Consider the following 23,662-nt stretch of genomic DNA (forward strand, 5'->3'; position numbering starts at 1 on the left):
AGAATGCAGAGATGGTGGACTAATTGTCTGGGATGAGGTGTGAAGGAAAAGGCTGAGGAAAGCAGGGAGTTCTTAAGTGGAAAAGCAGAGGCTTAGGAAAATCCCAGACACAGGGAACAGTTTAAACAAAGCCTGGGATTACAAGAAAGCCACTTCCTTCTTTCTACCTGGAAGTCTAGTGATCTGGGATTGTTTTGAGTGTGTTCTGTGAGACAAGAGGGGTGAAGAGGGATATTTATTGAGTTCACTCTATGTGTGCAATTCTGTCTTCTCCCAAGTACTGTGAGCAGATGTCATTTGTATTACCATTGTTAAGATATAGGGGGGAGAAGTTACTGGAAAGTTTTGTAGCTTACCCAGGACATCTGACCTCCTGTCTCATGTCAAAGCCCACATCCTCCACGATACTCACTCTACTCTGAGTAATTCCCCTCTGATTAAACCGTGGAGGAACAAGAGAGAGCACAAGGTTTCCTGTGACCATAAACTTGGTACTTCAAACAAGGCCTTGCATATACTAGGAACTCAATAAATGTTTCTTGACTAGATGAATGGGTCTTTTCCTTTCCTTAAGACTAAACATTTGGAATGGTAGCCTGCAACTTTTTCACGCTCTCCAAATGCTACTTCATTCTCTTTGATTGCTCTATGGCTTGTGTTTTTTAAAATGTTCTAGCACAATATCCAAATAGATCCCAGCAAAAGTTTTAAGCTTTCCAATTGTAGGATTTTGTTGGCTATTGAGATTGGTGGCAAAGCCTTACATTCTTCTATATTTTTGACGATTTTTGAAGCCCTGCCGAGACAAAGCTAAAATCTCTCCCGTGGCATGTGTTGGTGTGAAATCAGTGAATGCTTGAACATGTGTGCAGAGCACTGTGTGAGCTCTGGTGGAAGGTTCAAGAGGATAAGATGTGTTCCCAAACCCAAACAAGCATAATGATAGGAAGAGGCACACTGCAGGCATCGAGCAGATCCAAGAAGGCAATTATCAGAAAGACAGCTGAGAAACCAGCTGTCTTTTCTCCCTCCCTGAAAGGGGCAGGTATTTTCCCCACCTGGAGAAGGCCAGAGGGATTTGTGTCTTGCCTTTGAGGAGTTCTTCAAAGTTCTTTTGTTTTCCAAAGATTTGGCTTCAGGAGACAAAGAGCTGGGTTGTTCTCAAGGGGTGAAGCTTTGAGGTTTAATCAGAAAAAGCTGGTAGAGGCCTTGCTAGGGGCAGGGAGGAATCCCCTAGATCTGAAGAAGGGGGTTGGTTTTGCAAGTGGGAGGGGACACCTGAGCACATTATGCGGGGAAGTGGCAGGATGTCTGATGGAGTGTGTGGTAGGCAGGATAACGTCCTCCCAAAGATGCCCATGTCAATCTTTGGAGCCTGTGAATATGTTATGTTACATGGCAAAGGGGAATTAAGCTTGCATGTGGTATTACGGTTGGAATCGGATGACCTTCAAGTAGAGAGGTTGTCCTGGATTATCCAGGTGGCCCACCATAATTACAAGGGTCCTTGTATGTGGTGGAGGGAGGTAGAAGAGGGAGAACCAGAGAGATGGCAGCACAAGAAGGACTCGGCCCCATGTTGCTGGTTTTGCAGGTGGAGGAAGAGTCACGTGGGCAGCTTCTAGACAATGCAAAAGTCAAGAAAATGGATTTTCCCCTTGAGCCACAGCAGTGACACAGTCCTGCACAAAACTTGATTTGAGCCCAGTATTTTTTTTGGGGGGGGGTAACAAGGATATGCCCTCCACAGATTTTATTAGAAATATTTATTAAAAAAGATATCTTTGGGGCTTCCCTGGTGGCGCAGTGGTGGCCGATGCAGGGGACACAGGTTCGTGCCCCGGTCCAGGAGGATCCCACGTGCCGTGGAGCAGCTGGACCCTGAGCCATGGCCGCTGAGTCTGCGCGTCCGGAGCCTGTGCTCCGCAACGGGAGAGACCACAGCAGTGAGAGGTCCGCGTATCGCAAAAAAAAAAAAAAAAAAAAAAAGATATCTTTGGAGGTTTAAAAGGAGGTAGTGTAATGGGCAGGACAAAGTCTCCAGCCCTTCCCCCTCAGATTCCTCTGGCCAGCTTCTCTGCACATTCTCCAAGTTGCAGGCCTCTTGGCAACAGTCTCCGTGACCTCTCCTGGGTGGTTGCTGACACTCCCTTTCGTCCCACTTGGGTGTCTTTTCTGCCTTCTCATTTGCACAAGGAAGGCGATGCTGGTAACAGGAAAGAGGAGGCGAAAAACCATAGCTGGGATGTCTCCAGCAGTGAGACAGGAATTCAGGTGGACTGACCCAACGGTCCAGACTTCTAACAGAATTGCCAGATAATGTATTTGTGTTGTTTAAGCCACCAGGTTTGAGGTAGCTACCCACAACAGCATTCGGAAACTAACACAGGGTGACGTGGGGATGCCTGGAAGCTAAGCCACTCTGCTGAGTCTGTAGCAGGCAGAGAAGGCTTCACTGGATGTAGAGGCATGAACTCCATGCTCACAAGGTTTTGTTCCCTTGAATAGATGGTGCAGAGGTCAGATGACAGCACAGACCAGGACCAGAAATCTTTCCGCAGGGTTTGTGGACTGTGTAAACCGTTTGAGTTACTTATTCAACCCCAGGGAGAGCTGGTGTCCCTCAGGAACAACAGCCACAGGACGGCTCCTCCACCCTGGAGGGCGGCAGGTGCTCAGAACTCGGAAAATCTGCGGTTGTAATGGATCTTGCCCCCAAGGGTTGTGAGTGCTCTGCTAATCCAGATGTTTCTAAAAGAATATGGTAATTGTTGCAGAATTGTACTTGTCAGAGCAAGCTCAGAAAAGAGATGGGTTTTCGGCTGTGTTTTGGCCAGGATGGGAGTGGCAGGTGGAGAGGTGGGAACCGGGCTCCACGGCATCAAAGATGGGAGGAGAGAAGACTTCCAGAGACGGATGGCAGGAGTCCATCTCTAGAAATTTCCACAGAGTTTCAGGTTTTCTCAGAGTTCAGTTTTATCTTGGGGAAAATATGACAAAATGAGTGTACTGGTGATAGAAAATGGAAGAATTCATAAGCAGAGTGTCAAGTCTCAGCAAAAAATTTCAAAGATCCAGTTTCTTTCTTCTTAGACTGATGTTTTGCTTCTCCCCCTGCCTGTCTGTTAAGTCCCAACATGGTAGGTTGAGATTTGACAGCTGCTCCAGGATCTTGCAGTTTATTTTTATTTTTTATTTTGCAGTACGCGGGCCTCTCACTGTTGTGGCCTCTCCCGTTGCGGAGCACAGGCTCCGGACACGCAGGCTCAGCGTCCATGGCTCACGGGTGCAGCCGCTCCGCGACACGTGGGATCCTCCCGGACCGGGGCACGAACCCGCGTCCCCTGCATCGGCAGGCGGACTCTCAACCACTGCGCCACCAGGGAAGCCCGCAGTTTATTTTTTTTGTTTGCTTTACTCAAATTCATACTCGGCTTTGTACTACAAAGGACAAACCTGTGGGTCTGAGTATCCCCACTGGGGTTTCACTGACCTGAAACTTGGGAGCCCCATGAAGCTGCAATGACAGGAAAAATGTCCAGGGATAAAACTGTGGAAAAACCTGAACATTAGGATTCCAAGATGATCTTTGCCTTGTGCTGTTTTACTAGGTAAAGAGCAATCAACCCTGAGTAGACAATGGATATTTAACCCTCAGATTATATGTATCTCTCAACCCTACACACCTACAGTTACACTTTTTTTTTTTTTTGCGGTACGCGGGCCTCTCACTGTTGCCTCTCCCGTTGCGGAGCACAGGCTCCGGACTCGCAGGCTCAGCGGCCATGACTCACGGGCCCAGCCGCTCTGTGGCATGTGGGATCGTCCCGGACTGGGGCACGAACCCGTGTCCCCTGCATCGGCAGGCGGACTCTCAACCACTGCGCCACCAGGGAAGCCCTACAGTTACACATTTTGATGGAGGGCACTACTTTTAGAGATGTATAGATTAATTTCTATAATTTCTAGCTTTCGCGTTGCAGCTCGGGTAGTCTAGGTGATAGGAAGGAGGTGGGTTGGGTAACACAACAGCAGGTATGTAGACATCAACTAGCTGGTCAGAAGGAAAGGTGGGTGGGAGCAGGCATTGGCATCCCTTCAAGGAAACTGGGTTTGTTCCAGGAGCAACTTTGCTTGGGAAACAGTTGAGCAGAGAATGAGTATGTGTGGGTGAGACTGGGCAAACACCGACACAACCTGAAGAAACATCCTCTGCCGGTAGACAGAACACTGCACCGTGCCGGGGACCCTGCAGGAGTCGCTTCATAAATAAACTTGGATTTGATTTATCACTAGGCTGTGTGAGATGGAATTTTTATAGCACCCATGCCTAGAACCCAGCTGTAACTCTCTGTGTTGTGGAGACAAAGTAGAGACGTCAGGGCTGTCCTGGCCGCCTTCCAAGAGAACTTAGACTCCAGCTTAAAGGGAGGCTTTGTGTTTAAGCCCATCGTATTGAGAGAAACGAGGGAAGTTATGTTTGTGGGTCACGATTCTAAGAAACTTCTGTTAGCTTAAGGATGGAATCTAAAAGATGCTGGACATTAAAAAATGGTCTTAAGTCCTCCTGCTTGTTGTAAGGACATAATCTATTGAGGCGGCATGGGGGGCAGGGCAAACCACTGCCTTTGGAGCCAAAGTGCTGGAGAATGCATGACAATGTCAAGGAGCAATAAGCCCTGCACTGTTGCCAAGGGAGCTCCAAGCCAGTGTGAACTGACGAGCAGTAGGACATTATCTCAGGAGAGGGGGGCCTAGGCTACAAACTCACAGATCTGAACCTTCATCTGTGGGATCAAACATCTGGGTTGATATGTTTTTAAAAACGTACGGTTTTATTTTTAGCAGAGCACAGAAGTCTACATTTATGCAGTAGTTTTATTAGAAGCTACAGCTGGTAAGACCTGGGAGCTTGCCTGAAGCTGCGACCTCCTACACACTCCCTAAAGCCCTTGTTATGGGTTTAGGGTTAAGAAACTAACAATAAAGCCCCGGGAATAAGAGAACACTGCTTGTATTTGTGTTCCATGATGTCCTTTTGAAGAAGTCACTAAACAATCGAGGAGAGAACATCCTTGGAGCTCTGAAGGAATAGTCTTTTTGGAGGGAACTGCTTAAGCAAGTCCAAGAGACAGTGGAGAGAGCCGGACACACAGAGAGGATGCAATACCGCTTGCCTTCAATCTCATGAACATTCGCTAAATGTCCAACCTCTCACTGGAATTCTTCATGCCTAAAGTAATTCATGATGTGGCTGGAGTGTGAGTCCTGGGCTGCTGGGCATTTTATTAGGGAAATGTGGACAGCGCTACCTGCTGAACTGCTAAGGAGCTCGGCCTTGACCCCATCTCCCTGGGTGATGCTGGGCCCAGGGAGAGCGGGAGGGAAGTGGGACCTTATTGTTATGATGATGATGTGCCTCTTTTCACACTTACACATTGGAGCCCTCTGGGAGTCAAGTGCAAGGTTGGACACTCCCGTGTTTGGAGTGCATTTGCACTTGTCGAGTAGAGTGGGAAATGTGAGGAGCTTCTGTGCTTAGCAGACCCAGCGGACTGGGAGGTTGTAGGGAAGGAGCCCAGCTGTCCAGAGACATTTCAACTCCGAGGATGGGCTCCCCTTCAAATGCAATATTTACGGTGCCACAGAAGGGTCCTGACTATAAGCAACTTGGGTTCTGTGTACTGAGTTTAAAAGTGTGATTGTGGCACCTTTTAAAACACTTCCTCCCAGAAGGAAGAATGATGTGGAAAAATGATGAACATTTCACAAACCCATGTACTACTGTAAGCTCTTTTACTGTTATGAGGTCTTTGAAGACAGGAACAACTTTTTTTTTTTTTTTTGATATCTGTACCCTCAGGCCCTAGCACAATACTTGATATATTGTCATTCCTCAGTGCATTCTTGGTAAATGAATGAAGGAAGGAAGGAGAGAGGGAAAGAAGACATTTCCATTGTGTGAACAGAATGCATCAAGTTCAAAAGTGTGTATTAGCACAGTTCAAGAATGGGCAGCAATGGAAAGCTATCCACAATGTACAGTAATCTCGTTCCTTTGCAAATTCAATTTAACCTTCAGTGGCTACTGAAAACCATGTCGTTAAAAGAAAAGCTCTCCAGGAATCTCAAGGATCTGTCATTCATCAAGTGGAAGGTGAAAAAGCACTGTACCTCAAGGCGTACTTCTCTGTGTCCTCATGAGACCTTGGACACCAGAGTCTACCACAGCCGTACCTTCCTTTAGAGGGATTTTCCTGGATAAGCTTCCCTGATTCATGCCAAGAGGCCCTGCTACTCTGCTCACAGCTGATTGGACCAGAGAGGGACACCTGACCAAAAAGGCAGCTGACCACCAGCCAATGGATGACCTGACATGGAGCCCCGCCCAATAGGAGATGACTCTAGTGTCCAGTGGCCGGTCACCCAGTCTCTTCTCTCCCTGGAAAGTGAGCCAGATAGAGAAGTCACAGGCAGCAGCGAAAGCTAAGAGGGATGCAGAGAGAAGGCAAGGAGAGGAAGCTCCGAGGGAGCAGGAAGGAGAGGAGAGCAAAGCCAGGAGCGGAAGTGGAGAAGCTGGGTCCCCACATGGCAGACACGCTGCTATTGGGTCGCCAGAGCCGCCAGAACCCAACGGCGCTGATAAATCCTGGAAACCGATGAGGCTTCAGTTCCCAGGGAACCTGGCTAGGTGGCCACAGGCATTAGTTCAACAAAATCCCTGACCCCAGGCAGCCCAGTAGGCTTCCTCAAGAAGCCTCATCCATTTCAACAGGCCAGCTAGTCTAGGAGACGCAGCACTAAAGCTGTGATTCCAGGGTTCTGTGTGCTGTGGGGAACTGAGGGGACCCTAGGAAACTGTAAGGTTTTGCTTCTGCCTGGGAGGGAATTTAATACTTGAGTTGATAACGCAAGAAAAACCCAAGGCGGTGTATATTAAATTCCTTAAGTGAAAGGGAAAATGAAGGTTTCCAGGAGTGACAAGTGGGTGAGGGCAGCATGGGCCCGGCAGACAGCAGGGGGAAGGCCTCTGAGAAGGCAACCCCTGAGCTGGGGGACGCCTGCACAGATGCCTACGTGCAAAAGCACACGTGTGCGTGGCAAATGCATGCACCGTGTGCATCCAGGGTGGGTGAGGGAGGCCACCTGAACCTCTGCAAGCCCAGGGGGCCTCCTAATGCCTAAACATGGAAGCACGACTCTCTGAACTTCTCAGATGACCAGAGTGAACAGTTAGGGCCCCAGATGGCCTTTCCTGGCTCGGGTGACAGCTGTGATCTTGGCTGTTCCCTAGGGCCCTGTAATCAGGACACTGAGGGCACGTCTGTTTCTTCCTAGGAACCACAGGTTACTGATAGAAGGGAGACCACAACGGGAGAAGCTTCAGCCAGGTGTCAACTGCAAAGGGCCACCGTGTTCTGTTCACACAGTGAGTCTATGTCCCAGTTTCATAAACAAAATAGAAACAGAGGGCTGTGTCTGCAGAGATGGACTGTGGTCTGCCTGGTAACCAGGTAGGAACGTGGCGTTCTCGGAGTTCTCCACCAGGCTCTGCTCCTGAGGCTGAAAGGGGACTCTGGAGAGGAAGCTGGGAAAGCCGATTCAGACAATGTTAGGGAAGCATGCATTTCAGAGGGCCCTCTGTTCTGTTTTCTCCTGTTTCTTTTCATCATCTGAAATACCTGTTACCAGCAGAACGAAGGAACACTCACTGTGGTGTTTTATAGGTGAGCCTTGGAAGAATCCTTAGCACGCTTGGATTGTAATACAGGGGGCTGGTCCGATCCCTCCCTCTCCTTGGCCTCTGAGGCATCTGATGCCACTGCCTTCACTCCTGTGGGATGCTCTGGACTTCCTTGGCTGGTTTTATTCCACTGGGAACAGGCTGGACCCTGGAGCATGTACTAACTGACTTTGGAGCACAGGGCTGCTCCCTCATGGGGTCTGAGATCAGAGCCCACATGCCTGTAGGTAGTTGTCATGAATGTGTGAAAATGTCTTGGAGCCTGGATAATACCTGAGATATTGCAATCAAGGGAGAATTAAACATGGATATCCTATGCAAGCCCATTCTTTACGTTTTGCACATGAAATAGATGTTACTAGAGGAAGAGAATTGCCAGGGCAAGGAAGGCCCACGCCAGGCAGTTACTGGGGATGCAGATGTGTTCCTGGTGTTTTTGTGTTTTTTTGAGGATAGCGAGTCTTCCCTGAAAGGAGGCCTTCTGGGATCCCAAGACAAAGCATTCTAATTCTCTACTGCTGCTTGCTTGAGCAAAATGAAACTGGCTTTTTAAGAGACCATGAGTCTGTGAGAAGTAGGAGGCCTTTTATCAGGTATCTTCTAATGCCATAGTTTGTGAGCAGAACACAGAACTGGTCACGATGGCTTGAAGCCTGTGGTTTGGACACTTGTGTCTTTCCAGTGCTCGGCCGTTCATAAACACCCGATAAGTGTCATTTTGTTGAATAAATAAATGAAAGAAGAAACACACTATGTCTTTATCTCCTGTGGTTCTGGCTTATCTGTTTTAAACTGTGCCGTAGCAGATGGGACTGGGACTTAATGCCATCAATTGCCTCAGTTTACTCACCCCTACAATGGGTGTGTGAGGTTCCATTGACGGTGCATGTGGGAGAGCCGTGCCCACCAGGAGATGCAGGAGGGAGTGGGTTGCTGTGGGGTGAAGTATCCAGGCAGGCTTTGCCTCACCCCTAATTGTGGTTCATTTCCAGCTTAGATGTTTGCCATGGTGAAGGAGAGACATGGATTTCTTCCTTCGGGATTGGGAGTGCTGGATTTCCCTTCTAGGGGGCTGTCCCTGGGCCTTTAGCCACATTCTCAGTGCTGAGGGTTATATGGCTGCCAGCCATTGGCTGACATGTGTGAGCACATGCTGAGCAACGTGCCGTTGGGATGGGAGCGGCTGAGGTGTCTTAGGGCTTCGAGGGTTCCTGAAGGACTGAGGCTTTGCAACAGGTTAGCAAAGTGACAAACTAGCCAATCTGAGATGTGTTCATCACTAAGACGTATAGACTGCCAGTCTCCCTGAGAAACAAGTCTTAATTCCTCAAAGAGCCACATGGAAATCTAAAAAGTCAGTCACTGGCTTAGTTGGTTGAAAGTCAAGATAAGTAGAAATATCTAATGTCATGGAAGGAACAGAGATTACAATAAAGAAGGAATAATATCAAAAGGAACTTGGCTGACTTTTGTAGTCCCTGGTTCCTTATTTCTGAGGTATCCATGTTCAGTGGTATCCTGAAAATAAAAAATACAGAAACACACACGCAAAGACCCTCAAAGAAGGCAAGAAAAGGCAGTGCCCCAGGGATAGAAGGCTCTTTTCTGCGACTTTTTTCTTGGTTATCTAAAAGGCCTGCAAATCTTCAAATGCTACCTGAGAGCTTTTCATCTGTAGTTGAATGTCTTTTTTTAAAAATCAATCCAAAAGAGAAAGCAGGGAGAGGCTAGGTTTTCTTGAAAACAAACACACTGGCTTTACAGATGCAAATCTGTGTGCACTGGTCACCAGGGGCAATTACATGAAAGAAGGGCCTGAGCTGCCCTTAGTTTAGAAGGTTTAGATGTTTATAACTGTGAAAGCCAAGGGGCCTCCTCTACCTGCCTTGGACCCGAAAGGTGGCCCAGCCACCTTGAGTTCCTGGTCATAGCGTGAGCAGCTGTGATGGAGTGAGGTAGGTGCTGCCGTGGGGCCTGACAGCGCAGGGAGAGGGACAGAGATGTGGACATGGTACGAGCCTGGGGGCTGCGTGGAGGCTGCTGGTTCCCTCCAGCCCTCTTAGCCCTTGGTGAAGCCATCAACTTCTGGAATCTTCTGTGTTGGGTGAATGCGTCCTGCAGGATGCATGGACTGTCTGAAGTCTTTATTCAGTGGCTCTAAATGGTCACTTGGTAGAGATTGAGAAGGAAAATAAATAGCCAGTGGGGTTGGTTTCATTGAGGTGCTTTTGGATTAGAGCTCTTCTAGGTTTTCTGGAGGGATGGATGGCGTCCCGTTCCCTCATTTGGAAATGGAGCTGGTGGTACAGCTCCGGATTTAGTGAGATAGGTTTGTCAAGCTCCTAGCTCTGGACTCAGTGCCTGCTGGCCTCCTGTGTGACTTTGGCAGAACCATCATTAAAAATGAGCAAAAGCAAGGACTTCCCTGGCTGTCCAGTTGTTAAGGCTCTGCGCTCCCACTGCAGGGGGAGCGGGTTCCATCCCTGGTCGGAGAACTAAGATCCCACATGCCGTGCGGTGTGGCCAAAAATTAAAAAAGAAAAAAGAGCAGAAGTAGAAAAACTGACTCAAAGGAAACAAACACTACGACAGGTAATCATTCATTCCATGTTAGAAATGAAAGGCTGGACCTTGTTTTGTAATAAACACAGGGAACACGAGACCACCACTTGAAGGGACATGGGGACCACGAGCCCCATGCTCAGGGAATACGTCCCAGGAATAGGGCTGGCTGGGGGCCCTGGGAGAAGACAGCTGATGTGCAAAGGGATAGAGGCTCAGTCTGGGGCTGGGGCTCCAGCCTTCAGAGCTGCACTGACATCTTTCTCCATCCTCTGCCCGGGAGGGCAGTCAGCTTGCTGGCATCTGCCACTTCCACACTGCTTTGTGGCCATCACCAGTGTAAAGCACCCAGGGGAGTGTCTGGCCCATTATGAGTGCTCAACTACAGCACGATAATTCCCTTTATTGTCAAAACAATCATTCCGTGTTATAGTAAAGCGACAGATGACCTTGACTTGGATGCAATCACACATCTGGCAACTGGCTGGCTTGAGCCCAGGTCGTCTGAACTGACATCCGATTCTATCGCAAAATGTGTCTCCTAGAAAACGACTCCTGATTAAAACAACAGCTGCAAGAAGGCATGAGAATCTCAGCTCTTGGGATGAGATCAGGTTTTGACCCCCTACCCCTGCATTTGCTCACTGGCTGTGAATGACTGCCTGGCGTTGTCTGGGGAAGTTGCAGGTCCTGGGTCCTGCCTGGGAGGGTGGGGGAGACTGGGAGGGTGGCAAGGAGGAGACCCCCCTTGGTTTGGGGCCATGTCTCATGTGGCCGCAGCAGGGGGGTTTTTGTGGAGGCTGCTCCAACTGTCTTTCCTCTTAAAGCCCCCGTGACATAACTTCCTTGACAGAGTAAGAATGTGAGTGTCCAGAGCAGCGGGGCATCACGGAGGTGGCTGGTCACAGAGTTCTGCAAGGTGGATGCAGTGTGACTTCCCGGACGTCCTGTAACTCTTCTGTCTTTAGACTCAAAAGGTGTTTGCGGTCATTATGGTTGCGTTGATGAGAATATGTGTGGACGAGTAGCAACTGTTTGGGGAGAAGTTACCGCGTGCCGGGTGCTGTAAATACTTTCTCCTTTTTCAGTTCTGAAAACAAGAGCACGTGCAAATGGCAGGCGGAGAAGCCAACAGCCCAGAAAGGGGGGTGGAGAAAAGTCCTGATTTGCAGTGTTTGCCAATTTCTGTGGTGTAAACGCTCCCACCACTGCTGATTTTAGACTTATCAGCAGTTTTACAACCAGTTCACAAAATCCCTGAATATTTACCAGGCAGATCTCTTGGGCCAGAGGAGCAGCTCCAGCACATTTGAGGTAATCAGGGATTTTACAGATGTAGGAGGTAAGGATTAGAGATTTTTATTTTATTTTTTATTTAATTAATTAATTAATTTTTTTTTTTTGCGGTACGTGGGCCTCTCCCTGTTGTGGCCTCTCCTGTTGCAGAGCACAGGCCCTGGATGCTCAGGCTCAGTAGGCCCAGCCGCTCCGCGGCATGTGGGATCTTTCCGGACCAGGGCACGACCCCGCGTCCCCTGCATCGGCAGGCGGACTCTCAACTACTGCGCCACCAGGGAAGCCCTAGAGATTTTATAGGTAAGGAACTGGAGGCTTGGAGGTCACCTGCCCTCTAACTGTGGGTTGGCAAAAACCGTCCGAGCCTTTTTCTTCACTGACTCCTGGCCTCCATCTGATCCTCAGCCCAGTGGTGACCTGTCCACGCTCAAGGCTGGGGAGGAGGCTGTCTCTCAATTCAGCTTCCTGCTCCCCCAGGTCAGGTGACACCAGTGGCCTTTGCAGAGCTGGCTTTGCCCAGCCACATCCCACGGCCTGTGGCTTGCTCTCCCTTCATCCTCTCTGCCCACTCTAAACTGTCTTGCTGCTGGTGCCTCTGTCTCGTCCTTGATGCCTTTGACCTCTCCTGGTGCCCTCTCCCTCCTTTCAACACTCCTGAATGAGCCCCTCTGTAGCAAGCAGTGAGATTGCACTAAGTGGCAGAGCCTTTGAGAACCTGGAAAGACAGGTGAAATGCTGCCTTTCCACCCCTGTTCCGGCAGCGCTCACCCTCACTCACCGGCGCCAGGTATCCTGGCCTTGCCGATGTTCCGGAGCCCCCCAAGATCCTTCTCTCCGTTGGGCCCTTGAGCTTATGGTTCCATCTACCTGGAATGCCCATCCCTTGGCTATTCCCATTACAGACACACCTCCTTTTATTGCACTTCACAGGTATTGTGTTTTTACAGAATGAAAGTTTGTGGCAACCCTCCATTGAACAATTCTATAGGCACCATTTTTCCAACAACATTTGCTCACTTCAGGCCTCTGTGTCACATCTGGTAATTCTTGCAATATTTCAAACCTTTCCATTATTATTATATTTGTTATAATGATCTGTGATCAGTGATCTCTGAAGTCACTATTGCAAAAAGATCACAAAGCACTGAAGGATCAGATGATGGTTAGCAGTTTTTAGCAATAAAGTGTTTTTCAAATTAAAGTATGTACATTGTTTTTTTTTAAAGACAATGTTATTGCACACTTAATAGACTACAGTCTAGTGTAAACATAACTTTTATATGCACTGGGAAACTAAAAAATGTGTGTGACTCACATTATTGCAGTGTTTGCTTTATTGCAGTGGTCTGGAAACAAACCCATAGTATCTCTGAGGTTTCCCTGTATTGGTTGCTTCTTGTCCTTTAGAAAATGTCTCCAGATCATCCCATCTAAGTCGCTTTTCTGGCCTTCTCTGTATAGCACCCTATTTCTTTCCCTCCTGGCATTCCTATCATCCTTAATTCTTTGACAGTCCTCCCTTCAAAAGGTAGACCCTGATTTCCCTCCTTTTGAACGTGGGCTGGACTTAGTACTCTCTTCTGATGAATAGAATGTGAATAGAATGAATAGAATAGGAGTGATGCTGTTAGAATTTCTCAGGCTGGGTCATGAAAGGACAGCAGCTGCCTGGCTCTGTCTGTCCCAGATTGCTCTCTCTGGGGTGACCAGACGCCATGTTGAGAGGATGCCCAAGCAGCCCTGCAGGGAAGCCCACGTCAGGATGCCTCCCACCAACAGCCAGCGGCAGCTTGCCAGGTGTGTGCGTGAGCCCCCTTGGAAGCCGACCCTCCAGCCAGTTGAGCCTTGAGATGACAGCCCAGCCAACATCAGATGGAACCCCCAATAATCCTGAGACTAACCTGCCCAGGCAAGCCAGCACCAAATTCCTGACCCACAGAAAATGCCAGAGATAGTGTTTCCCGCTATTTTAAGCCACTAGGTTTTGGGGTGTTTGTAAAGCAGCAACAGCAAATTAATATGAACATTACAGTGCTATCATTATCCTCATTTTATGAGTAAGGAAGCTGAGGCACAGAGAGGTTAAATGACGCAACTAAGGCCACACAGGGTCAGAATTTGGACAGTGGTGGTCGGATTCCACAGCCCGTGCTCCTAACCACTACACTATACTATCTCCCCCCAAAATGTTCTCAAACCGTTTTTACTTGTGGACAATGTATCCCAAATGAGGGACAGATTGGGTGGTGGGGAGGCACTGGGCCTCCCCCTCTGCAGTCAGAGGCAAATTCAGGCCCTGCAAACAGGAGAGAGGCCTCTGACTCAGTTTGGTGTCCCACACCACAGGGACTGGGAATCCTGCCTCAGGACCACCAGCCATCCAGCTGTCACGTGCTGCTGCCCCTACTTCTGTGTCTGCTTTGAATTTCAGGTGAGCTTTCCCTGCTCAAGGACTTGTCCTTTCACCCTTATCTGCAATGTGTTGGGGTCCAAGAACCCTCCTCCCTACCTTTCATCAGAGCCTGCCTGGCCCTCTTGTCATCCGGAACAGGAGGCCCAGGATGCAGAGGGCTCACTCTTCTTTTACATTCCTTACCTGTGCTGGGAATGGACCTTCCCACCCCTTCAACACACATTTCTGGAGTCGGGGGGCACTGTGTTAGCCCAGGGTTGATTAGGGGATGGCCAGAGGGCCTTGGGCTGAGTTCCTGGGCTCAAAGGGACACAGCTGGTTCAGACAAAGCCAAGGAGGTGAGGAAGGAGCCGGAAGAAAGACACAGCCTGGGGTCCCAGGGATCTGGGTCCAGGCTCACACACCTGGGCTAGGAGGGTTGCCATGGCATACCCCTTGGAGTATGGGCAGGTTTGGGATATGTGTGTGCGTGTGAGGGGTGTGTGTGTGTGTGTGTGTGTGTGGTGTGTGTTTGGTGTGTTTGTGTGCATTGGTGCATGTGTGCTTGCATGTGAACTTACACATGCACACATGCTCACTGCTAAACTTTTTACTCCTTTGACCCCAGAGTCCGATAAAGTCTAGGGAGGAGGGGAGTGAGGTCCACCCATCATGGGTTATGTAGAAATAGCAGACAAGTAGTTAAGATGGTTTGGGGCCAGCCTGGAACCTTGTAGCTCCCTGGGGGCAGGGACGTTTAATCTGTGGTTCGCTAGTTTTTCTCAAATGTGCGGGCAAGATTTGACCTGAAGTCTGAGATACCGAATGTGGAAGTCTTCACGGGGTAAGGGCATCACACACCCTCTTCCTTTTTCATCAGGAGAATCTGAGGTCCCTTTGAACTCTCTCCCCAACCCCTTATCAGGACAGTGGCCCTGAGGGTATAATGACACCCACAGCAGCCATAAAACACAGGTTGGCAGTCTCTCCGAGCCAGGAGTGCCCAGAACACTCTGATAGGTTGAACTCTTTCAAGGAAACTCCCCTTTCTCTAGAAAGGATCTGCCCACAGCTGGGACAGAGTGGGCACCCAGCTCTACCTACTGGATGTCACTGTCCACAGCAAGAAGCCCTGCAGCTCTCCTCCCCTCCGCGTCCCAGGCCCTCGCCCAGAGGCCTCACGGAAAGAGCTAAGTATCCAGTGGGAGCTGAAGCGAGAGGGAAAAGCCCATCCACATGGCTTCCCTGCTTTCCCGGGGGCCCTGCTCAGCTTGGTGGCCCTGTGTTGCTGCACTTAGCATCCCTGCCTTGCCCACCAATGCCACGCTTCCAGTGGCTTCCTAGGTGGAGGTAGACACCTGGTCTGTGGAAGGCAGCCCATAAAAGGTTGTGAGGTTTCCTGCCCAAGTTACTAGAAATTAAAACATTTAAGGGCCAAGCTGGCCACAGGGGCTCCAGTTCTAGGTTGATGGACAGGCTGGGCCTGAGCCTTTGCAGGGAGGAAAGAGGTCCCTCTTCCAGGCGTTGGCCACACAGGACTGCCTGCCCCTTGGCTGGACACCAAGCCAGCCACTCTGGGGGCCCCAACTAGGAGGCCACAAGGTCCCCAGCGAGATCCACACTTGCCAACCACACCGCAGCTGAGCGCACCCACTGACCAGAGCTGAGAGGACTGGTCACCAAGATGCAGGTGGTCTCCGCCACAGCCTTGGGCAGCAAGAGCCATGCTCCCTTGGGTCCTGGGGGACCCAGCCAGCTGCACTTTATGATTAGAGCTGCTCAGCTGTGGTCCCTGGCCCTGCTTGCACATTAGGATCCTGGGGAAGATTCTAAGAAATTCCAGCATCTGAGCTCCACCGCAAGTCTCTGGGGTGGGGCCTGGGCAGCTGTTTCTAACAGGCAGCTATGGGTGAGAAGAATGATGTTCCCATCTCATTTCAGCAGGGAACTCTTGCCTCCACCAGAATCTGCACCGAGGGATAAACATGGGCAGTTGAGGACAGGCTGCTCTGACTGCTGTGCGTTCCCCGTGGTTCCCCAGCTTCTGAGAAGCCCCGAGTCATCGAAAACCACTGATGGGCGGCATCCACTGGTGGATGGGAATAATGAGAAAGGAATTTTCCAAAGTTCCTGGGAGAACACAAGGCCAGCCCTCACCTACCCCTGGCAGGTGCCAGCCCTGAAGGTCAGAGCCTGCCGCCCCACCCTGCCTGGCGCTGCTGCTTGCAGACCCCTTCTCATGCCCCCCAGGACTTGAAAGCAAGGATGAAGCTTCAGGGGGCGAAGAGTGGGGAAAACATCATCTCTGCCTCTCTTCCATCCTCCTGTTCTGCTTCCCACTCCTGATTCCAGAGGGGCCACAGAGCGCATGCCAGCCCCTCTGGCTGCTCCGTGAGGCTCAGGCATGTCAGCGGGACAGGTGGCTCCATGTGTCATAAGGTCCTGGCCAGGCCCACTTCTGACCTTCTCCACCTACTGGCAGAGGCGGGACTAAGAGGACCCGCCCTTCCCTCCCTTCATCACACCCGATCCCGACTGGGGGATAGTGGGGCCTGTGGTATTGGGCAGCCATGGACTAAGCACTAGTGCAGTGAGGCTGCCTGAGCCCCTGACCCAGGCACCCTGGCCCCTCTGCTAGAGAACATGGCCTTGGAGTGACTCCTGGGCACAGCACCTGTCACCTGCTGCCCACACCTTCTGTGTTCCCTCTGTCGTGTGGAAGAGCCACCCTCTTCATTTTAGATCAGAGCTCGGCTGGGGGCTCACCCTATGGCACCTTTCTCAGAAGCCATATTCTTCAGGGTGGGGCTGTTGGTCTTCCCCAAGGACAACCCCCACCCCCGTCAGTCTCAGACCCCCAAGACTGACAAGGGCAACAGGGGAGTCCTCTGTGTGTGGCATCAGCTGGCTGAGATTTGGGGGTTCTGGTAATTGGGGGTTCACCAGGGTTGGGAGGGTAGGGCTGCTGTCCAGTGAAGCTGCTGTTCCCTGTCTGCTCTGTCCCCATGGTCCCTTCCAAGATTTGAATCTGAGCCACAGGGACTCCTGGAGTCCCCGTCCCCTCTAATATTCTCCAGTGACACTAGCTGTGACCCCTGTGCTGGGTGACTCGGAAACGGCTGCTCCCTGGACCCCCTGCCTCCAGACTCCATCACCCTAGACCTTGGACCACCCCTGCAGGAGCAGAGGTAGACTGACCCCGTTTCCAGGAAGGAAAGATTTGTAAGTGGTCTCCATGTGCGTGGGTGATGCTTCCTCAGAGTCAACACCCAGGCCAAGACCGAGGCTGTTTCCTCCCCCACCAGCCCCAGATCTTGACAACCTCCTGGACAGAGAGGCTGGCTTTCACTAGGGCATCTGGAATCCGCCTCTGATCTCACCACCTTGCCTGTCCTGGAGACGTTCAGGGTCAAGGGTGTGAAGCCTGGTTTCTGGGCCCCATACTGAACTGCCCAGCCAGGCTGTCTGCACAGGGTCTGCAGGGCATCTGTGGATGAACAGAGACAATCAGCCCCCTCACATGAGCCCAACTTTGCTGTCTCAGGAGGGGAGAGGGCTTCCGGGCACCTGCCCAGAGAAGGGGCTTCCCGGTAGGCAAATGTTTGACTTGGCCTCTTGCGGGGAGCCGGCAGGTCACCAGAATCCCTGCACCTGGGGGAAGGCACCCTTTCACCTGCAAAGGCTAGAGGCAGACCCCTGGCTCATCCTCTGCCATACGATGAGCAGCCACGTTCAGGGTTTTATTTCTCCTGCAGGAAATAAACCAGCCAGGTGACAGGCTTTCTCCGGGCACAAGGAAGGCCTCCCTTGTGGGGTATAAGTCTAGACCTGCACAGCCAAATCCAGGCTTCTGAGGCTCCCCTGAGATTCTCCAAGGCCCCGTGAGGAAGGGCAGAGCGGAGGGTCAAAATTCGACCTCAGGACTTCCTGGCTAAACTGCTCTTTTTCTGTGAGTTGCTGAATTAAAACCTCTCTTGGCAGATATGACACGGAGGGTCTGCCCACGTGCTTTCTGAAATCTTCTGCTTCTCATCACCCTCTGCATTATTTGTGATGATGTTTTGAGAGGTTATTTGAGTGACAACTGGCCCTCCTACTGGAGTGTCAACTGCAGGAGGGGAGGAACAGTGTTTAGATGACACACGGCTGTATCTCTGGTACCTGAACATTGCTTGGCTCATACGGAGAGTAATGAATGCGTCTTAAATAAACGACTGGCCTTTGCTTGTTTGAAAACTTTTGTTTCCCCTCGACTTATGCTGTATATCACTACACACCCAAAGGCCTTATTTAACTAGAGTGGAGCCAAGTCCTTGATCAGCAGAGTGGATTATTATGGCACAGGTTATGTTTAAATTGAAGTTGCATCAAGCACTGTGTAAAACAATATGGAGATTTCTCAAAAAACTAAAAATAGAATTACCCTATGTCTCAGCAATTTCACTCCTAGGTATATATCCAAAAAAATGCAAAAACTCTAATTCAGAAAGATACATGCACCCAATGTTCATAGCAGCACTATTTACAATAGCCAAGATATGGAAGCAACTTACATGCCCATGGACAGATGAATGGATAAAGAAGAAGAAGATATATATATGTATATGATGTGAGATGTGTACACACACACACACACACACCATATACAATGGAATATTACTCAGCCATAAAAAAGAATGAAATTCTGCCATTTGCAACAACATGGATGAACTTGGAGGGTATTATGTTAAGTGAAATAATTCAGACAGAGAAAGACAAATACTATATGGTATCTCATATGTGGAATCTGAAAAATACAACAAACTAGCGAACATAACAAAAAGAAGCAGACCCACAGATAGAAAGAACAAATTACTGGTTGCCAGTGGGGGAAAGGGAAGTGGGGAGGGGAAAGAGAGGAGCAGGGAATTAAGGGTATAAACTGTTAACGTATAAAATAAGCTGCAAGGATATATTGTACAGCATAGGGAATACAGCCAATAGTTTATAGTAACTATAAATAACCTTTAGAAATTGTGAATCACTATATTGGACACCTGTAACTTATATAATATTGTACAGCAACCAAACTTCAATGAAGAAATGAAGTTGCATTATAGGCCAAATGCCATCTATGGACACTGACAGCCGGTACCATCTCTTTACGAAGACTGTGGTGAGTAAGGTTGAGGGCCTGGTGTTGTAAGAGGTGTCTTGTTGTGGAAATGAGTACAGAAGCAATTGACTTGAAGGGACTTTCTCCTTCCAAAGTAGCAGGTTGAGAAAATGGGACCATGTGAGCCATTAGTTGAGCTTCTGGGAAGCATGACAAATGAAGGGGGAGCAAAGGAAGAGGGGGACTTTAGCCTGCGATGTTCAGAAGAAAATCCTGAAGGAACTTGTTACTTTTTCATGGGATTTTCCAAAATGAGTTTCCAGGCCGTCTGCTGGCCAGCTGTATTTTTAAGGGTGAGTGTGTGCTTGGTCATCTTGTGATCTGCTAGTGCTTTGAAAGCACTTTCAAAAGAATGGGCCTCAGCTGAGGGGAGAGTGGGAAGAAGCAAATCATGCAAACAAACCAGAAACTCTGAGCCAAGGTGCAGGCTTAAGAGGCACCACAAATACTTCAACCAAAACTGCATGTTCATAATATTTCATATTTATGTTGAAAGCTCTTTGAAGTTTATTGAATTATTCTTTAGAACCACTTCTTAGCTTCTGAGCACAAAAATTATACTGCTCGTGCCTACTACCATACCCAAAGGAGGGTTTATTGTTATTAGGAACTGACCTTAGGAAAGTGCGCAAAGACTTCCTTAAGAAACTACTGAGCTCCTTTACAGAGAGAAAGAGCCAGACTCCAGTTAATAGTTAAAAGTAATGGGTCAAAAAAAGACAAAATATTAAATAGAACCTTAAATTTCTATTTATGATTTAAATGTTGAGATTCTATTTTTGCCCAAATCGTATCCAATCCAACTGTCTAGTATAGCTCATCAAAAATTCTAGAATGACACTGAAAGGCAACATAAAAATTCCAATAAAAAGTGCCAGTGATATGAAGATAAACAAAATCTATTTCTTTATAAAATTTTCTGGGGAAAATTAAAACTGAAAAGATCAAATCCCTTTAAAGTCCAAAGAGGAAAGAAATTATGCTGAAAATAAAATTATTTTCTTATTTGTTTTGAAAAAAGAAACAAAAAAACCCTGCATGCTCTCATGGAGTAGAAGCAGCGGTGTGCTGGAGCTCGTTCGATTGGCTGGTGAGAGCTGACTCTCAAATTTTAGGTTTAGGAGCTGGTTGTTAAACACGGCCATTGTTAAAAATTAAACTACGTAAACGTACAATTAAATGAATTATATTCAAGACAAAGGTGATCAATACTCAAAACTCATCACCTTCCTACTCCTTTTACTGTGTTTATTTCTTGAGGTTATTTACATCTGTTGTGTCTATAACGTGGAAATACCGCAAAATGGTGTTCGTGAAGTCACTTTGATAGCTGGAAATTGGCCGTGGTGGGAGTATTTATACCACACAAGTTGTCAAACACAACCAATCAGACTCGGTTTATTGTTTTGCTGATTATCAAAATCAGTGGTTATGAACCAGGGGCGACTTTGTCCGCAGGGGACATTGGCCAGAAACACTTTTGATAGTCACAAATGGGGGTAGTGGTGCTACTGGCATCTAGCAGGTAGAGGCCAGGGATGCTGCTAAACGTTCAATATGCACAGGATGGCCCCCACGACAAAGAATGATCAGACTCTCTGGTCTGAAATGTCAATAGTGAAGTTGAGAAATCCTGGTCTGGATTCAAGGAAGTAATAGGGCATTGTTAATAATGTAGATTAAACTCAAGAGTGTCTCATGTCTGTACCTGTTGCATTGTGAATACCACCACAAAACCTCAGGAAATATTCTTCAAGTACTCAAAAACTGTTATTTGATTCAGTACAGAAGTTGTTCATGTCACTGATGAATGAGTGAAGTTCTGACTTGCATCTTCACCTTCTTTGTTTCACTAAATGAAGATCTCAACCCATATTCATGTTGGAACGACACTCATTTGTCAATGACCACCATAGTTTGGCTGCAGAAACAAGCATTGTGGAAAAGTCCACAGAAACATTCTGTAAGAATCAATGGGCTAAGTGGAATTTACAATAAAAATTGCTACATATATTATTATTTGTAAACTGTGTGCTATACATCCTTTAGATCAGTACAATGTATTATAAACGTGTGTGTGTGTATGTGTGTGCACATGTTTTTCCTGGAGAGCCTGTTGATAAACATTTACCAGCACACCATTGGTTAGAAGCTGCAAAGTTATCTGATGTTAAATTTAACACTCTCTTTTCGTGTCCTCAGAAATGTGTTCATGAATTCTACATCTCGAGAAAGCACGGTGTAGCTCTAGGCAGCTATCTTCTGGGAGGGATTGGAGTAGGGATGAATACAAATGCATGATCGAGCTGGTTCCTTGGGTGGGTGGAGTAGGAGGCCTCTCTTGCAGTGTGACTTGTAGCAGGGCCACTGAAAGCCTACTTACCACCCCTTAAATACCTGCTCCAGGGGCCTGTCTCCAGTGTCTGACATGGGCCCTTGTGGAGACAGGTGGGTTGTCACTAGGCTAGAAAAGGATGGGTGAAGGGACAGAAGACATGGAGGTGGGTAACACAGTGCGTGACTTGATTTTCGGCAGGATTTTGAGCATGCATTTAATCCATTAGATCTCATGGTAGTGGTAGTCCTTCCAGAGCAGAAGGCAGAATAAACAGCTGATGGGTCTGGTACACTTTGATAGCAGGAATGGGATAGAAAGCAGTATGGGGTAGGGCCCCCTCGAGGGAGCTTGAGGAAGCCTCCCAGGAAGGGAAGAGCCATCCTCTACCTGCTTTTCAGTTGCACCAAAGGAAATGAAGGCTGAAGCTAGACAAATGTGGTGCAACTCTTATGAGGCCAACTTCGATGTCCTGAGGGACTCCCCACCCCCAATATGCCACATCTTAGTGATGGGAACTCTGTGTATGGGGTCGGAACCATCCCGAACCTCATTATCTGATAGCTTTAAGAATTGTGGGACACCCATCCTTTGTCCAGATGAAAAAGAAGGGATCCGGAAGGATGCAAGTTGCCTTGTTTTCACCCTGGAGAAATCTCAGGTGTGCGTCACCATTTGTGTTCCCATGTTGGCCTTCAAATCCATGAATGACAACACAGGATGGGGTAGAGGGTCAAAGAGAAAGTAGAATTGTGGGATGTAAGATCTGCAAGGGGCCTTGGAAGCCTTTAGTTCAAATCCCACCCTTCATGGAGAAGGGAGCAACCAGAGGAGATTAGCAACCTGTTTCAGGGGAGGGGCTGGGCTACCCTTGGGGGTGTGACTGCTAATCCCACCCTCTCACCACTTCCCAGCCAAGATGAGAAGGTTGAGGAGAGGGCAGGAAAGTCAGAAACCCAGATGAAAGAGATGGTGGTCAAAGGTTTGGTTTTCCTCTCCCTCCCCCAATCCTGAAGTTGCCTTTCAAAAAAATTCTGAGATGAGAATTTAAATTTAATTTTCATGTTTCCACCAAAAGAGTGGATTGATTAGATTTCAGCTTAAATCAGTGTTTGTGTCTTATGCACCAAAGTTTGGAAAATTATCTGTACTTAGAAGGAGACACAGAAGTCTGGAAGTCTGGGAAATCATACGTGAGAACTGAAAATTTTTTTTAGCAATGTGGGCTTTCATGCAAATTATATTTCTATAGGACTTGGGTAAATTTTTTAAATTAAAATACCGTAGGTGGCTGTGTATAGATTTTTTATTTTCAAGCGTCTGTATGAGTCATCGTGAGTTGTCTGACTTTTTCTTCTCAGCCATATGTCAGCCTATTCGTCCTTCTTGAGCTGGTTGGTTGATAGAGTCAGTTCTCTGAGACCACCCCCATACAGGTCACTGTGACACAGCAGTCAGGGACAGCTCTGTGTGACATGATACTCAGGGTCATCTACTCTGTGATATGGAAGTTCAGGGAACCCACTGAGGGACCACGTGCTTTTATTTTGGCTTCTGAATATGCACATTGGTAACAACACAATAGGAAGACATCTAAGCTGGTTTGGGAGTAACTGCACTTGTATCTTTAAAATGTCTGGTGGTCCCTGATTCTTACCAAATTATCAAGCTAAAGGACAAAGTAAGGAGGAAGAAAAATGATAAACTGAGCAACCAAAATAAAACAGTTGGATTTACATGATAGAAAGTGGCATTGGGGTTACAAAGTACACAGAATCACCAGTTCTCTCAATTTTCCTGCCCAAAGAACACGTAATGGACTCCCCTGAGGTAGTTTCCTTGTAAGACACTGCGGATTCTGTTCACAGCTTACCCTGCCATTGATATAGACCTAATAGGCAGATATTCTGGGTTCAATATTTTGTCTTGAGGGTTAAAAAGGGCTCTAAAAGTTTGTTTATTTGCTTGGATAAAACGTGGACTCAAAAATGGCCTAAACTAAATGAAGTTGAAATGTCAGAATAGCCTTAGTCTACCGTAGAGGGAGACAACCAAAGGCTTGGGGTAGATTGAACTGTTCAAGAGGAGTTATCCTCTTAAGACCTGACCAGCTCACTCAGGGATGATGCATAAGACACACCTTTTACCAGGAGTGTGAGAAATAAGTCAATGTGGGGA

At 48.3% G+C, this 23,662-nt stretch overlaps 1 protein-coding gene across 1 annotated transcript in view; it reads right to left on the reverse strand.

Annotated features, from left to right (window-relative positions):
* KCNJ6 (potassium inwardly rectifying channel subfamily J member 6) overlaps positions 1–23,662 on the reverse strand; it is a 285,124-nt gene that overhangs the window by 119,508 nt on the left and 141,954 nt on the right. The gene's annotated exons all lie outside the window — the stretch shown is intronic.

The sequence above is a fragment of the Pseudorca crassidens genome, chromosome 5, assembly GCF_039906515.1.
Source record: "Pseudorca crassidens isolate mPseCra1 chromosome 5, mPseCra1.hap1, whole genome shotgun sequence".
NCBI classification, from domain to species: Eukaryota; Metazoa; Chordata; class Mammalia; order Artiodactyla; family Delphinidae; genus Pseudorca; species Pseudorca crassidens.